Raw genomic sequence first — 15,725 nt, forward strand, 5'->3', positions numbered from 1 at the left:
GGAATAGGCGTCGTAACGGAGTGCTTTATAACCTTTTCGCACAGCATACGGCCAGGTCACCGTAATAAGGATTCGAATCCTGAACCTTGCGATCAACTGCCGAACGCTAGTCACCGTGGCCCTACAGTCTAAACAGCGAGCGAGGATTTTACATGTGGGAAGTGTGGCTTTGAGATTTGAAAACTAGGTGAAGGCACGCATTCGCTCACATTTTTTTCTTGTAGTGCTCGCTCATTCCTCGTAGGCGTAGAAAAAGTGCTGCATCGCGCCGCGACCAAATAATTTCTTTCATGAGCCATCTGTATTCCACGCCTAAAGGCTGCGAGACGAGCTGTCAAACCAATAAACGAAACAAGCCCGCCTCTGCGCTAAGGAATGCCAGACAAGATGCTCGTTTCGCTGAGTTGGCGACACCGGCTGTGTCGAATGCTATGATGTCACCACTTTTCCAAGTAAAAGCTTCCAAGTCAGCTAACAACACCCAGGCCATGTGCAAAGCAGTTTGCGCGGGTTACTTCTCCATTTTAGAGCATCCCGCTCGCGCGGTGGCTGTCAGCTCTCCGCGTACTTGAACAAGCCGAACCGCTTCGTTTAAAATGTGTTTGCCAACTCGTTACGTGCGATGCCAGACAGTAGTAGTAGTAAGTGGTGTTGTTAAAATAAACATAAAATGGAAGTATAACTATATGTTTGCCAGCCCTGTTATCTGCTAAACACCAGGCGCACCTGAACTGGGGCGGCGGAAGTAAAGGAGTAGTAAGGAAGAGGAAATTAAAGAGGTGAGCGACATGAAAAAAAGAACAGGGTAGGTAAAAATAAAAGGTATGATATGCCAGAAAGCTGCATGAAAAATTCGAAATGATTTCATAGCAACGGCGAGAATATATAATGCCGCAGTACATTTTACACACGTTTGGACTCCTCTGTGTACTGCGCGTTCATCAGCGATTCGTTATTCCGCAACCAACAAACTGTTTGTTACGCAAGCGCGAAACATTTGCCATGCTGATTTTGCTGGTATTTGAAGTTGATCTGCTGTCGCAAGAGAAGTTTCACTACGAGCCCTTCTCTATGCCGATCCAAAAGAGCCACTAGAGCTAATGATAAATTCCGCGAGGTGGCCTTGAGATTTGATGACAAGCGCCGGGCGGCATTCCTTCTACTCTGAAAGACGTTTGCCACGACGACCCCAGGGCAAGCCTGTTTTTTGTACGTGCTGAACCTACAACAATTACGTGGCGCAGAGATGCGCTCCGTCGTCAAGCCCAGGCTCTAGAGGGCGTTCCGCGGAAGGTTTCTTGGAAGGACTCATGCAGTCCCCAAAGGCGAACCACGGATCTTTGCAAATGGGGAGAAACACCTTATTTGTATTCATACACCATTTTAATGGCGTTTTACGCATGCTTGGCAGGCAGCTAGCAAGCGTCATTCGGTGCATGACGTCGATGAACAGGCCACCTGTGCTTCACACTCAGTCTAAATTGAGCAAAACAATTAAGGCTTCCATCAGTCGTGATTTTTTTGTGAAACGTAGGTGTACCTGAATACACTTGCACATGATTGTCCGCCGACTGCAGTCGTCATTTTCGACAGCTACGCTCTAAAAGCCACGCGCATTCGTACGATTTCATTAGTGCTTTATTGTTATACTTCAGCGACTGTACGCTGCATGCATTGCCTTGTTACTGCATTCGTGAGCACACGTTGCCTGAGCGGCTTACAGTGTTACATCGTTTTGTTTTTGCTCTGTCTAACTCTGCTGCTGTCACTTGTGCAGCACGATGAGGCGTGTGCAACACCGGAGGATTTTAGTTACAGAAGAAAAGCAGTCTTTCATACAACAGAGAGAGAGAGAGACTGTTTACTGGAAAAACAGAATTTTGCCGGCGTTTAGATTTCGCTGGCATGCTACTCTGCGCAGAAAGGGGAATTCGGGAGGGTAAGATTGAAAAGGAGTGGTGAGGGAAATAATAGAAATGAAGGGGGAGATAAAACACGTCCATTAAATACGTGTTAAGATGCTTCGTGGAGTAATGATATAAAATCAAATAATGAAATGCATGATCCGACATATGTGCTTATAGAGTTCACAGCTTGCAAAATGCCTGAGGGAAACATGCGAGGTGAATTTAGAGTTTGTCAAGCAGTTCAATGTCTTTCAAATATGTAAATAAAAAGTTCATCGCGATTCTCTGTTGCCTAGGGCAGGCTAAGGGACATAAAACACTGTTAATTGTTAAAAGCACTGGGGAGAGCTCCATGCTATGTACATAATATGCACGCTCGTCAGCGTACGCAGTGCACTCAAGTAGGATATGTTCCACAGTTTCAATCGAGCCACAGTTGTCGCAATACTGGTTCATTTCACCGAAACGGTAGCGCAAGCCATTTGTGTATGCACAGTTTAGACGAAGTCGGTGGTAAAGAGTTTCTAGTTGGCGAGGATATTTTGGAGGAAGTCTTGATTTTAGATGTGGGTCAATTGAATAAAGAAATTGGTAGTGATGCGTCAGCAAGCTCCAAAGTCGATACTTTGTTTCGGAAGCAATGTTTTTAGCCAGTTGGGATGCATCAGATTTCGTGAAGAAGGTCCTAATGTATATTTGATGTTGGTGGCCTTTGCGAGCTGGGACGCTTCGTTCGTCCGAGACTCGATCTGGATGTGGAGCGGATGGGCGCGAGGACATACCGTGGCGCCACCTCTTAGAATGCACGCGTGACGAACTGATTGGGATAACACGCGTTGAACTGCTGCTTAGGGTGCTTTCCTAGGCAGTTCAGTTGCGTTTTAGCGTTACATTGATTTGTTAATTTAATATACGCCTCGGTCTGGGTCCGGATAAGCTTAACTTGAAGTATAGGACCCACTCATTCGGCAAGAAAGCACTTAGCAAGTTAGAGTTATCTAAGTTGGCGAGCTTTGGTGTACAACGACGCGCACCGGCTGCACCATTGCTGTTGTTATGGAAAAAAAAAAAAAAAAAGAAAGCTGCCACACAATCAGTCAGATGTAAACAGTTACTGAACAGGTAACACGATTCCTCTGCAAGAGCAGAGGACTGTCAGGAAGGAGCCAGACCGAGTTAAGCGCCTTCGCATTGCGCCGGCGGAAGCGGCACCGTTCGCCTGCTCCCTTGAACGCAGTAGAGCAGAAAAGTTTGACTGTGGGGATGAATTGGATTAATTTTTATAGCAAGTGTGAAGACGTGCGTTCTACGCAGCGAATTCTACAGCGGATATTTGTTTTCCCCACGCACAGTAGTTTTTTTTTACGCATACTTTGATCAGCACATCGCAACATGCATGCAATGCTCTATGTTTCGTTTATTCACAGACTTTCATTTCTCACCATGCATGCCGCTGCCCGAGCCGGCGGAATCTTACAGTTCACCACAGTGAAATTCCCGTGTCGACGCGTTCATTTAGAATATGTTGAGACCCTGGCTTTCACACGATCCTTCCTTTCTTTGGGAGCCATGAAGAAGCCAGCATCTGTTCCATTCAGCAATAGTATCGTTAGCTTCACAAGTCATAAGCGCAAATTAAAACGCGCCCGCCATTTCTTGTGCCGCTCACCGAACTGTTAAGTGCTGTAAGCGCCAGCTCCATGGTCTTGCTCGCTGAAGTGTCAGTTGCGCTCATCATGAGAATGATCACTCCCTTCTTTGCCCATTCAAATCTTGATTAACTCAACTCAGCGCAATAAACTCAGCGCAATAAATAAATAAATAAATAAATAAATAAATAAATAAATAAATAAAATCTTGATTAAGGAAGATTCTGTGAGCTTATATAGGGTTCGAGCAGCAATGGAAGCTACGTGCAAGGCTGGAACTCTTTGTCAACCCGTGGCGCAATGGTTACGGCGCTCGAGTACTGTTCCCAAGGACGCGGTGATTGAATCCCGGCCTCGGCGGCCGCTTTTCGATTGAGGCGAAAAGCAAGGTGCCCGTGTGCTGTGCGATGTCAGTGCACGTTAAAGAACCCCAGGCGGTCGAAATTTCGAGAGTCCTCCACTACGGCGTCTCTCATAGCCTGAGTCGCTTTGGGACGTTAAACCCCACAAACCAAACCATCTTTGTCAACCCAAACTACAGCTATTAGCTTTTAAAACGCCCAAATTTAATCGAGCGTCTGTTTCAGCAGCAGTAAGAGGAGTCACGTGATCCCACTTGCTCCTCTAGATCGACGCTAGCGCAGTTCGCTCCAGTGGTGGCGCTCGCGCCCATATTCCGTGCACGCCAATGAAATACCGCTCTGAGTCAGTCACCAGTGTTGTTGAACCGCATTTGAAACGCTGTAAACCTGTCAATGATGAATTCCAGAAGTACAGTGATTTTATTTCACTGTGCGCGCCTCAAACACGCGCACTGCTTCCTCGATGACACGAGGCGCAGTGTGGAAGGGTCATTTCGCACCTGTCCGCTAAATGAAGCGTTGGCGTGCTTCTTCGTGGCCTTATGCTGTACGACGAGGTCCGTCGGTGCCTGATAGCAGAGTCACGCCTGCACACGCCCCCCTCCTCCTTCAACACGCTTCCGTGCTGTGTGCGTGATGACCGGCTGCGCTTACGGATCCGCTGTTATTCTGTCCGTGCCGTTTCCTATGATTTCGTGAAGTTGAAAGGCGCAATAGCTTTCTCACTCTTGAACGGTGCCTTAAAAGAAGAAATGGAGGAGGGAATGAGCTGGCCCGTAGTGCACGGCTCCTGATTAATTTCGGCTGCGTGTGTGTGTGAAAAACTTTATTTGAAGGAAGCTTGAGGTAGCCGGGGCAACCTCACGCAAACATTAGGTGGGCTCCTCATTACAGGAGCCCATTGGTGACCACCGCGGCTCGGGCTCGGTGAACCAGATCGGAGCAGCCGAGCAGGGCTGCCTCTCAGTCCTCCCGGTCGGGGTTGGGTTTGGGGGTGAGGTTCGGGTTGACTGACATGCCCACACCATGTGGAAGATGTCCGAAGACTTCTCCGCACAGTGCGGGCATTTTCCTGTGCAGGCAGGATCAAAGTCTTTTAAAACTGCCGGGTACAGCAGCGTTTTGGTGTAAAGGCGGAGGAGTGTGCGTTGCTTTGTAAGGCCCTTACAAGGCTTGCGATAGATTGCATGGCCGAATTGAAATAATTCACTAATTTCTCGAAAAGTGAAAGCCGGATTGGATTCGAGATCCGTATCATAAAGGTCTGAAAGCGTTGCCCGGAGAGTGAGCGCGCGGGCGGCGGCGTCTGCCTATTCATTGCCTTCGAGGCCCATGTGAGCTGGAGCCCATACAATCGATCGAAACGCGGGGGCCCCGAGGTACTGTTTTGAAGGATGCAGTGCGCAAAGAGAGGAATGTACCTCTGTTTAATATTTCTGCAGGCCCCTCTCGAGTCGGTGATGATGACTCGCGAGTCCTTGTCTGCGGCGGCTAACGTGATGGCAACTTCTTCCGGCTGCCGCGCATGTAAATTTAACGCGGCGGCTGCTCCGTCTGTATTTCTTCCTCAGTTCACTTGGATGCGCCACGGGTGGAGGAAAAGTGGCGCGCCTGCAAGAACCATGCATGGAGAACTGTGTTGTTTTTTGCCGCGTGGACTCCATCTCCACCAAATGCGCTTCCATCGAGCGGCAGTGGTCTTTTTGGTCAATCATTGAGCCAAGCGGAAGTGACTGGTAAAGCAACTGGAACACGTAAAGGCACAAACAGAAACGTATCTTCTCGACACTTGATGCGGGGAACTACTGAAAACAAACCCCCCGCCGGCCGAAACAATGCTGCGGGAGGGACGTTTATCGCTCCCCTCCCCTCCCCAGAGCATCCGCTGGAAACATGGCGGCAGCGTGCTGGCATTTTATTTCCACTTGTTTAAATTGTGGCTAGATTAGTACGCGGTGGTCGAATGCCCACATTGCAATCGTCCTGTGACCGCAGGGTCTTCCTCGCCCTCTCCGTCCCTTGGCCCGCAACAAGCGCCAGGACACGGTTCAAGGCTGTTGGCTCCTGGAAAATCTTTGGAACTTAGCCGCCAGTGGCGAGCGTGGTATGGCCCTGCAAGGTCGCAGAACAAAGCCCGCGGCTCAGTCCTACTCGCCGATTCTGCCTCTTCTCTTGAACTGGCAGTCATAAGGGTTGCAAGCGGCCACGCCAAAAGCGGCTATGTCTTCTTATGATGCGACTCGTTCGTCGCGCAGTGTGCGCAGAGCAGTCGAGTCTGTTACGGCGTTGCCGCAACGGGGAGACCGTTCGATGGAAAATGCCACTCAACTCATGCTGACTTATGCGCTAAGCCGCGATGATTCGCTGTGACAGAATGTTTTTTTTTCTTTTTTTTTTCGTTTGCCACTTTACCTAAGGTGTCATTTGGTGTCAAAGAAAAAAAATTAGTTGTGGTTTAACTCTGGTTAACCCTAGTTGAATTGCGATAGCAACGGCGGTAGCTTCTCTTGCCTGCTACATTATTCCCCTATCACGCCCTATCATTGTAAGGTGCTACATTGGGGACATTTAAGTTCATCCTTTAAAGGGCCACTGTCCAGGGAAGGCCCGTTTAAGAAAAGGAGCCCAGTGTTTCGATCAGGTACCGGAGATAGTCTGTGCAAAATTCTACAGCGACACGCGCGCCGCAAAGCATCGAAAATACAATTCAAAGCTCCCTCATGCTCTCCTTTGAGAAGCCAGCTTCACCGCTCCCTGCGCTGGCCCGACGGGCCCCGATAATGACGTACATATCGGGAACGACGTCCATTGGTCCGTCTAGCTGACTGACGGGAGAAGGACGGGTGTCTACCGCTCGCAGCGCGCTTTTCCCTCGTCACGGCCAGACTGAATCCAGCGGCGCGCGCTTTTCCCTCGACCGTTTTTTTTTTTTTTTTTTTTTTTTTTTCGCGCTCGCTGAGAGCCACGCCCCACCTCCCGCCAAACGCGGAGGAGGAAGGGGAATTTGTATTGCGGAGGCTAGACGACCTCGGGCAGGAGAGTGAAAAACCTTTGCGAGGGAACGGAAGGAGAGAGGCAGGATAGAATCGGGTGATTGCGGTGGCTGTAACTGCGTTATTAGTTACTCTTTTCAAAAACATTTTGCGGCCTTGCGTTCCAGGGGCGAAGTCTCACAGTCACCGGGGAAGAAAATATTTTCGACCGGAGGGTGGACAGTGGGCCTTTAAGAGTTTGACGCCCTATCAGTGTAAGGTGCTACATTATTGTGGACACTTAAGCTCATCCTTGAGTATGACGCGAGAGCGTAAGTTACCAGTCTTCTTCTTCTCCTCCTCATCCTCCTCGGCTGTTCAAGGTCAAGCGTGGCTTCCGCTGGGACCACGCGACGACTCGAAACCTGGTGCATAATTATTTCTATCGCAATAAACAAAAAACAATAGGGGCGGGGGGGGGGTTCGGGGGGCGTAGCACAGAACTACGCCCACTGAAGCACAATCGGTTAATTATATGCTTCGTTGTAGTTTCGTGGACGTCCTAGCAACGCAAAATATTTTCTCAGCAAAAACCTGCTTTGAGAAGTCCATTTCCGACATTTATATGGCGAACACTGCACAAATTAAACCTCTATTCAGTTCAGTCGTGCCTGACTCTTCGTGGCCCTATATATAAACGATATCTCGCCAAACTTTGCGGTCTCCCACTATCTTTAGAATATCACAAATTCTTCCGCAGTAGCATGATGATGCTCTACCCGATGCTGAATGCAGCCCCCCGTCCCCACTTCGTTCCCACAAGCACCATGATCTCATCCGCTCACCTAACTTCCTGCCATCTCTGCTACGTTGCTTTCCCGCGGAATTCAGTTAGTTGCCCTTCTACTGGCAGTCGGTCATCTCGCCTTCTGATTACATGCACAGCCCATTTCTTCTCGATTTCGGCGAGAATGTCATTAACCTGCGTTTGTTCTGTCACCTTTGTGGTGGTTGTGGACCTACCCCACCCCTGGAACCATGTGACACAATAACATAATAAACGAAATGGAAAAGAAAACTGCTTTGCCCCGCCGGAGTGGTGCAGTAGTAAGACGACCAACTACTGTGCCGGAGTTCCCGGGTTCGAACCCGATCACGGCGGCTGCGTTTCGATGGAGGCGAAACGAAGTGGCGTCCGTGTGCTGTGCGATGTCAGCGCACGTTAAAGATCCCCAGATGGTCGAAATTACTCCGTAGCCCTCCACTACGGCTCCCCTTTCACTCTCTCTCTCTCTACTTTCACTTCCACCTTCCCTTCCCTTGCGGCGTGGTCCAGGTGTCGACAGAGCAAGTATGACAGATACTGCGCCTTTCCCTTCCTGTGACCCAATTATTATTATTATTATTGCGGTCATGCTCCGATAAAGGACCAGGAACCTAGATGGTACAGTGAACGTTATCGCTGCCGCCGAATAGCTGCTTGCTACTGACACAATGAAAATAGTGTACATATCATTTTAGTGACAGCCTTTCCCTTCCTGTTCCTTGCGTAAGCATGTGATCAGAACTTTTAAAACACGCATGCATGTCTGCTGTGGGTTAATCCAAGTGTAGCACGGATGAGACTACTAATGTTGGGGCATCTGGCGAGAATACTGTGAATTTACAAAAAGACAAAACTCATCTGTCGTATTATGTCTTTTTTTTTTTTTTTTTTTTTTACAAATATTTGCGAAAGCTTAGCACGGATGAGACTACTAATGTTGGGTCATCTGGTGAGAATACTGTGAATTTACAAAAGGACAAAACTCATCTGTTGTATTATGCCCTTTTTTTTTTTTTTTTTTTTTTTTACAAATATTCGCGAAAGCTTAACGCTATTGCGTTATTAGGTCCTTTTAAGGCGAAAAGTCTTGCTTTCCTCATGCGTGGCGTCTACAGAAAGTGTGACCAGAAAGTTATAACAAATCTATAACATGATTTCGAATCAAAATTTTGACGTAACCGTGACACAGTGGTTAGGGCGCTCGACTACTGTGCCCAAGGATGCGGGATCGAATACTCAGCGGCCGCTTAGGCTATTTCGCGTCAGGGATTCGAATAAATTACATGTGCTTACAATGGTACGCCGTTAATTGTGGGAGTAGGTGTCCACTCAGAAGGGAAACAGATCATGTACCTTTCCTCTAGCCCAAACCCAAACCAACTAAAGACATTTAAATTTAACACTTTGACTAACTATATGGCAGTCTCTCAGTGTAGCACTTTGGGCCAAGCTAAACATTGTTAAACACTACTTTCGCATGTCGTAATCGGTTTATGGCTAATATTGTATTCAGCAATAACCAACTAGCCTTCGTGGGCGAGTGGCATGCCGGACTCGCAGTCCAAATGCCGTTGTTTCGATTCCCATATCTCTGGAATCAGCCCAATTTTCTCATCACTTCGGTTACTTTCCTTTGGTTACAGGAACCGCTATGATAAATTTGGCGTCAGTCTGAGTATTCCTGTCCTGTTGCTGAATTTATATAAGATGTCTGGGTCATTTCCTTGCGATATGAACGGGCGGACGGATAAATGAAGGTAACATTGTAGCCGTTCATTAGATTAATTCCTGCATTAGCATCTCGCAATCAAAGGACAGTAAGCTGACCAGGCGTCATTTTTTTTCTTTTTTTTTTTTAGCTTTGACATCTTTTTATAGATTAAGACAGTATGACTGTTGTTTTAAGAATTCGTTACGCTCGTTATCGCCAGACATTGCATATGTAGGGTGCCAAGTTTATCTTCCACAATGTACTGGAAGATCTTCAACAAATCTGTCGCTACCCGATTGTCGTGAGCTGTTTTCCTCGCTTGCATTTCTGGTAAGGCTTTGCTTTCTTACCAGTGGGATGTCCAATTCCTTCACGTCACAGCCTCCGTCATTATTGTTCCAATTGTTTCGATTAACGTGTTCCGAGGAATTCTTGTACAGCAGGTAAAATAACGAAAACTGACATCGGCTGCGTTCATCTGCGTTGTTGTGTTGCTGGACGCCTTCGGGCAATTCTGCCGGCGGCGTTTTCCAACCGCGCCACGGTGGGAATCGGGGCGTGCCTGCATCGGGCGCGTCTCGTGCCGACGGCACGGCGGTCGCTCCAGCCCGTTCCCGCGCTACTGTGCTCGCACCACGTGACGAGGGGTCTTCGACCGTGCCGCTCCGTCTCCCACGGGGGCATCGGTGACGTATGTGGGTCCCTTGACTTCCGCACTCCTGTTGTGCCGACGACCTGGTTCGGCGGCTGATCCGGACGCGTGAAGCGACGACAGGTATATCGTCTGCTCATTCCGTGGCGCTGTTCGGTGGTGCGCCTGGCCAAACCTCTCCTCTGGCACAGTCATGCAACGGATCAACAATAAGATTGAGACTGCCGCCAGGAGAGAATGGTTCAAGTGTTGCCTCTTAGGCTGATCGCTAAGATCAGCCTGGTAACCTGGAATCCCCAACCGGATCGGAAACGGGACGCGTCAAATGTAGCGTTTTGTTTCCGAGTGATAATAAAACATGGGAGGGGCGGAGAGCGGTATTGCAGAAAATAGGCTACGGCGTACGTCCCTTCCCTTACGGCGTGGTTCAGGTGTCCACAGAGCAAGTGTGACAGATACTGCGCCTTTCCCTTCCTGTGAACCAATTATTATCATACATTGAAGTGCGTGGCAGCACGGCTGCTGCCTCTTACACCTCTTACACTGTCCCTGTTGCAAGTCGTCCTTAAAAGAGTTCACGGCTCTGACCCCAGGATTAGTGCTCTCTCTCTCTCGCTGAAAGAAGAAAGCGGCTGGAGCTGTGAACTCGCCAGAAACTCCTTTTGTCACTCAATAACTGCTCCGATTTTGCTGGAGAATAATCTCCACCTAAGCTGCATGTAGCCCGTATGCTGCTCTCCGCGTGTCTTTTCTTGCTGGCTTCCATTGTTATTAACTTTGACCTGCGTTCATTGAAGCAGAGTTCTGCGAGGCATCCCGTCGCTGCTGCTGCATCTGACGTCTGCCGCAGATATATCGATCGCCTATGTACGTGTACGCCTAAAATCCAACCTGTTATTCGTGCCTTTGGTTATTGCAAAACGCATTAATTATCACGTTGATGTGCTACAAGTGTCAAGTCTCGGCGGCGCTACACTGTAACGGCGCTTAGCGGATGGCACCATACGTTAGCGAAGTCGCGGAGCATGCCGTTTGCGGAGTGCGAGAACGACTCCTCGACCTCTAGGAGGCTGCAGCTGTGGTGTATGACTCAGTCTATGAAGCGGATCGGATCGTACTACCGCGTTCATCTTCGCGTGCTATGCTATAGCTGCTGCTCCTAAGTAGTTCCCGCCTCGCTCGTGGGGTTGACTGCCATGTCTCGTGCGTGCGACTGAGGCCCCGTAACAGAGGGACAGATATATGTGCTCCTTGATGGAATGTATACATGGGTTGAAAGCATTGCCCCTCCAGAACCCCCCGCCCCCCCCCCCCCCCCCCCCCCTTTTCTTTTGCTTCTCTGTTTGTCCTGTGTGCATCTTTTGACTGAATAATTCATTCTTCGTACGTACAGCTGAAGAAGCAGTGCCAATTATGGAATGGGGCGGCCGTATTTCCGGGAAAAAATTGTTGTGGAGGAATTGGTTCCACTTCAACTGCACGTTTTTATGAATAAGTGCGTCGCAGAGGCTTTTCACGCCCCCTCTCGATGTAGCACTGTCCCAAGATCGAATTTAAAGGAACAGCGGCACGAAAGTTTTCATAGCATGTTTTATCTGCACAGCGTTGTGTTTAAGGCACTGATACATTCCGATGAACGTGTTCAGTTCGCTTATAGTAAATAATTTAAATTGGGTTTCTGCTCCCGTGTAGTTTCAGTAGATGAGCGGTGGTCGCGGTGTGACCGACAGGTATGAGACGACGTGAGACGTATGAAATTAGCTGCGGTGTATGTATATGTAGTCGCTGCTTTGTCGCTTCTGTTCACTACAGCTCCTCTGCTAGCCTGACTCAAAAGTGAAATTGGCAATGATCGAACAAACAGGTATATGACATTGCAGGTTTTTTATGTCTGATGCCATGTACTTGCCACGTCACAGCCGTGCTTATACTGCTAGAATGAAAGCCTAAACGGCGTGGGAGAGCCAAAGGCAAGTGAGCGCTACCGAGTGTATGCGAATTTCACGCGGCGGCCGCTTTTCGATGGAGGCGAAAAGCAAGGTATCCGTGTGCTGTGCGATATCAGTGCGGGTTAAAGAACACCAGGTGGTCGAAATTTCCGGAGTCCTCCACTACTGCGTCTCTCATAGCCTGAGTCGCTCTGGGACGATAAGCCCTATAAACCACCACTCCGTAGCAAAAGCGTATTAGGATTGTCGCTAGTTGTTTAAATCCGCCCCTGCTTCAGCTACAGCAAGAGAGCGCGCGAAAGGAGTCTATGACGCACGGACTCTCCGGAGTGCGCACTGCGGTGCACTAGACTAGAAGGAAGGTTGTAGGAGGGCTTGGCCTTCGAAGACACCCCTCCTTCCGGCAGATTGCGCGTGGGAACCTGTAAGTTGGCACAGAGAGTAGTTACCGTATGCGCTCGAATAAAGGCCGCTCTTCCCCCCAAATTGGGGGGAAGCCGATAATTTGGTAAAACGTGAAATAGGTAACGTTATTAGCGTTTTTTTTTTCTTTTTCTGGCATGCTCTCAGGAGAGTGGTGCCCTTGGTTGTCATGATTATTATCGTTATTATTATTTTTTTTTTTTCCTTATGCACGCTACGCGCCATTTAGCTGTGCCCGGAGATGATGGTCGACGATCATGCGGTGGGCACTGAGCTGCCAAGGAGAGCAGCGGCACTTAGTTCACCTGTAAGCTGAATTTGAAATCTTTGCTGGTTCAGGCGTCTAGTAATGAAAGTTTTAAAGTTGGAGTATTAGAATCAGAGTGCAAGTAACTAAAGGTGATCTCATTTCCGGATATAGGGTGGTTAGGGACCAGGCCCGAGTGGCGGCGGCAGCGACCAGCACCTGAATCGCTGCGACGACGCGCCTCACTATAAGCTTAGGGCTGGTTGTCGAACCGCTATCATTCAGGTTTCTCCAGATTTGCGGAAAATTTCATCCATCCGGAAATGACTCGCCAGACTATAGCCAGTAAGCAGAAGGCGTTGTGGGTGTGTGTGTGCGCCTTATTTGCGATCTGCTTTCCGAGCAAAGTTCATTCATTCTTCTAAAGCGATTTCAGCAAAGAAACTTCCGACGCCCGCTTTATAATACCCGTGCATCGAAAAAACGTGCACCCGTGTGTGCTTGGCCTTCATTTCCTTCCTTGTCTGCTCGCACTGTATTCCTAGTTTATCTTGCTGGGCTTCACGTGTCCAGTATCATTTGTAAGTCGACGGCATCTTGTTCGCCCAACCCGCGGCGACGCAGGGAGCCCCGCTACCATTCCGTCTCGAGCGATGTTGATTTTCTTCAAACTCACTGACATATTTGGTAGGGCAATTCTTCACGCGGTTGCTTGCCTTAACGAGACACGTGTCGCTGCCTTTTGAACCTTCCACGAGCGTCGACGGCGTCGCATCGCCGAGCGCTCGTGTATCCCATTGTTTCCCGTCATCTTCCGGGATTCCTGTCGTTGCACTTCGAAAGAGACAGTTCACTGTCTCTTTCGCGACGCCATTGCCTCCGCTGCCCGAATGCCGAGGCAGCATTGGGAACTGACATCCACATTACTCGGATGCCAATGCTTTTACCGGCAGGTCCCATGTCGTTGCATCTAAAAGCAGTCTTGTATACCATTGGAAAGCTGCAGCCGAGAAAGTGTGGCAGTGTTCGGCAGCAAGCATTTATCGCTGCCTGTATGAGCAACTGCGCGCGTTCTTGATGCCAGTAAGTGGCCTGAATCCTTTCGGAGAGAATAACTCCAGGCGACGAGCACTTTACGCAGACCCTTCGGCACACACTGCCTTCTTGATTATTTCACTGCAGCGCTCAATGCAGCTCTTTCTTCATGGAACGTATTCATAGGCACTGCAGTTGCTATGCGGGTTTATGAACAGCGCGCAGTCTTTGAATCGAAGGCTTTTCGCGGGGACGGAGCAGTCACCACCTTCCGTCGATGTCGGTACCTGGGAGCACGAGTATACCACTAGGCGATTAGGCCGCGTGTATCGGTATATTTGGAACTTTACCCGTTTTCCCGGCAGTGATAATGAAATGTATTACTGCTTTTACAGTATGTAGTCTCCACGGCTCTTATTTCTGCCGGGTTGCCTTACGCCCGTTTGCCTTTTAAAGCGATGGCTTAAAGGGCCTCCGGAGTCGGCGTATGGCGAGCGTAAAGTCACGGGCTTGCCAGGGGACATTGTTGTCCCGCCGATAGACCTCCTCCTGTTTTCAAACAATGTTACATCAGGGAGGCACGTGACAAGGGGGGCGCACCGAAGGAAGAACAGCTTGGTGGGCAAAAGCGTCCCTTCCAGTCGGGTCTCCCGGCTGCAAGGAGCGTCGGAGAGCTGCCCATTGCTGTGTAGCTTTTGCCTCAAATTGTGCTTCAGCCATATTCAGATCCGGCACAATATGCAGCACTCCTTAGCATACGTACCCATTAACAATTCTCACTTTGAAGGAGATAGTCTCTGCAAGCATACAATTATTTTTCTGTTCCATGAACTGGCGTGGCCCGTTGCGGACGACCTTGAGTCTTGCCAAACGCTTGAAACGCATAGGACTTAAGCACGCTTGAAAAGGGGTCAATGCAGGCCTATTACAGGCAGCGTCTTTTTTTTTTTTTATGTGTCCTTCACAAAACCGATTGCTGGGCCTCAAGAAGCGTGGACAGTTGTGAACGAAAACAGCAGCGCACGCGCGAGATGATTCGTACTTGTTAGGGTGATTTCCCTCCCGAGTACAGAATATTTAGTTTGTGTTAAGTTTGGCGAGACAAACAAAACATATTATTGATACCTTGCAGTCGGTGAGTGTGCGGGAAAAAATTATTTCTGCCTTGTCGTGTAATTCAGTCACGTCAACTGTGTTACGAGGAACCGTGAATTTCCCCCGCTGCGAGCAATACCATGCGGATGGGTTCCGCGGTATGGAAAGTAACAAAGCACGTTTCGTATCGCATAATATTCATGCAAGGCGTACAAATATTCAGTAGTGCACTTAGATGAAAACCACTTTTCGATTGAGACACGACAGCCTTTGAACGCGCTATATTATGATTCCGTCTGGGGATGCGCCTGTACTTGAGCGATCATGCCGCTGGCATGACCTGGCAATGGGAGCCGCCTTGTGTGTAGAGCTAGATCCTTCAACATGGCCAGCTGAACTGAACTAAATTCAATGACCAGAACGAATCTCTCAAAGCGCTGCCATTGATCGCATGCCGTCCGGGCCTTTTTAGAGCAGCATTCAGTACGATTCACTCGGAAGAGCAACAAAGCCAACTAATAAGTGCATAATCCTTCTCCCAGAAATGCGTGAACGCACGAGTATACCAGAAAAATGTGCTTACCGTCAAGAACAATGTCGAGGCCTGCCTGCGAATGACGTTTGTCGCTTCGCTCTTTGCACAGCAGAAAAACGCATTTCGACCGCTTCTAGAACGGAAGACACACATGCTGTTGGTCATCTTCCATCGAATATCGCATCACACCACACGAGAGATGATGGCATTGAGAAAAACAGCGAATTGTCACCAGACGAGACCAAACACTCCGCACCACGCCATCAGCAGCCGAATGTTTTGCCCACCAGGCCAAACCACGTGGCGGCCGCCCCCTTCGCTCCTCCTCCGACACGTCATTCGTGACGTAGGCCAGGAGAGGT

At 49.1% G+C, this 15,725-nt stretch overlaps 2 protein-coding genes across 2 annotated transcripts in view; one reads left to right on the forward strand and one right to left on the reverse strand.

Moving 5' to 3' along the window:
- The window catches only part of LOC146192606 (uncharacterized), a 377,072-nt gene that overhangs the window by 99,938 nt on the left and 261,409 nt on the right, over positions 1 to 15,725 (reverse strand). The gene's annotated exons all lie outside the window — the stretch shown is intronic.
- Positions 1 to 15,725, forward strand: part of kune (claudin) — a 42,757-nt gene that overhangs the window by 952 nt on the left and 26,080 nt on the right. The gene's annotated exons all lie outside the window — the stretch shown is intronic.

Source organism: Amblyomma maculatum, chromosome 4, assembly GCF_055883805.1.
Source record: "Amblyomma maculatum isolate TAMU_Amacu chromosome 4, ASM5588380v1, whole genome shotgun sequence".
Lineage (NCBI taxonomy): Eukaryota > Metazoa > Arthropoda > Arachnida > Ixodida > Ixodidae > Amblyomma > Amblyomma maculatum.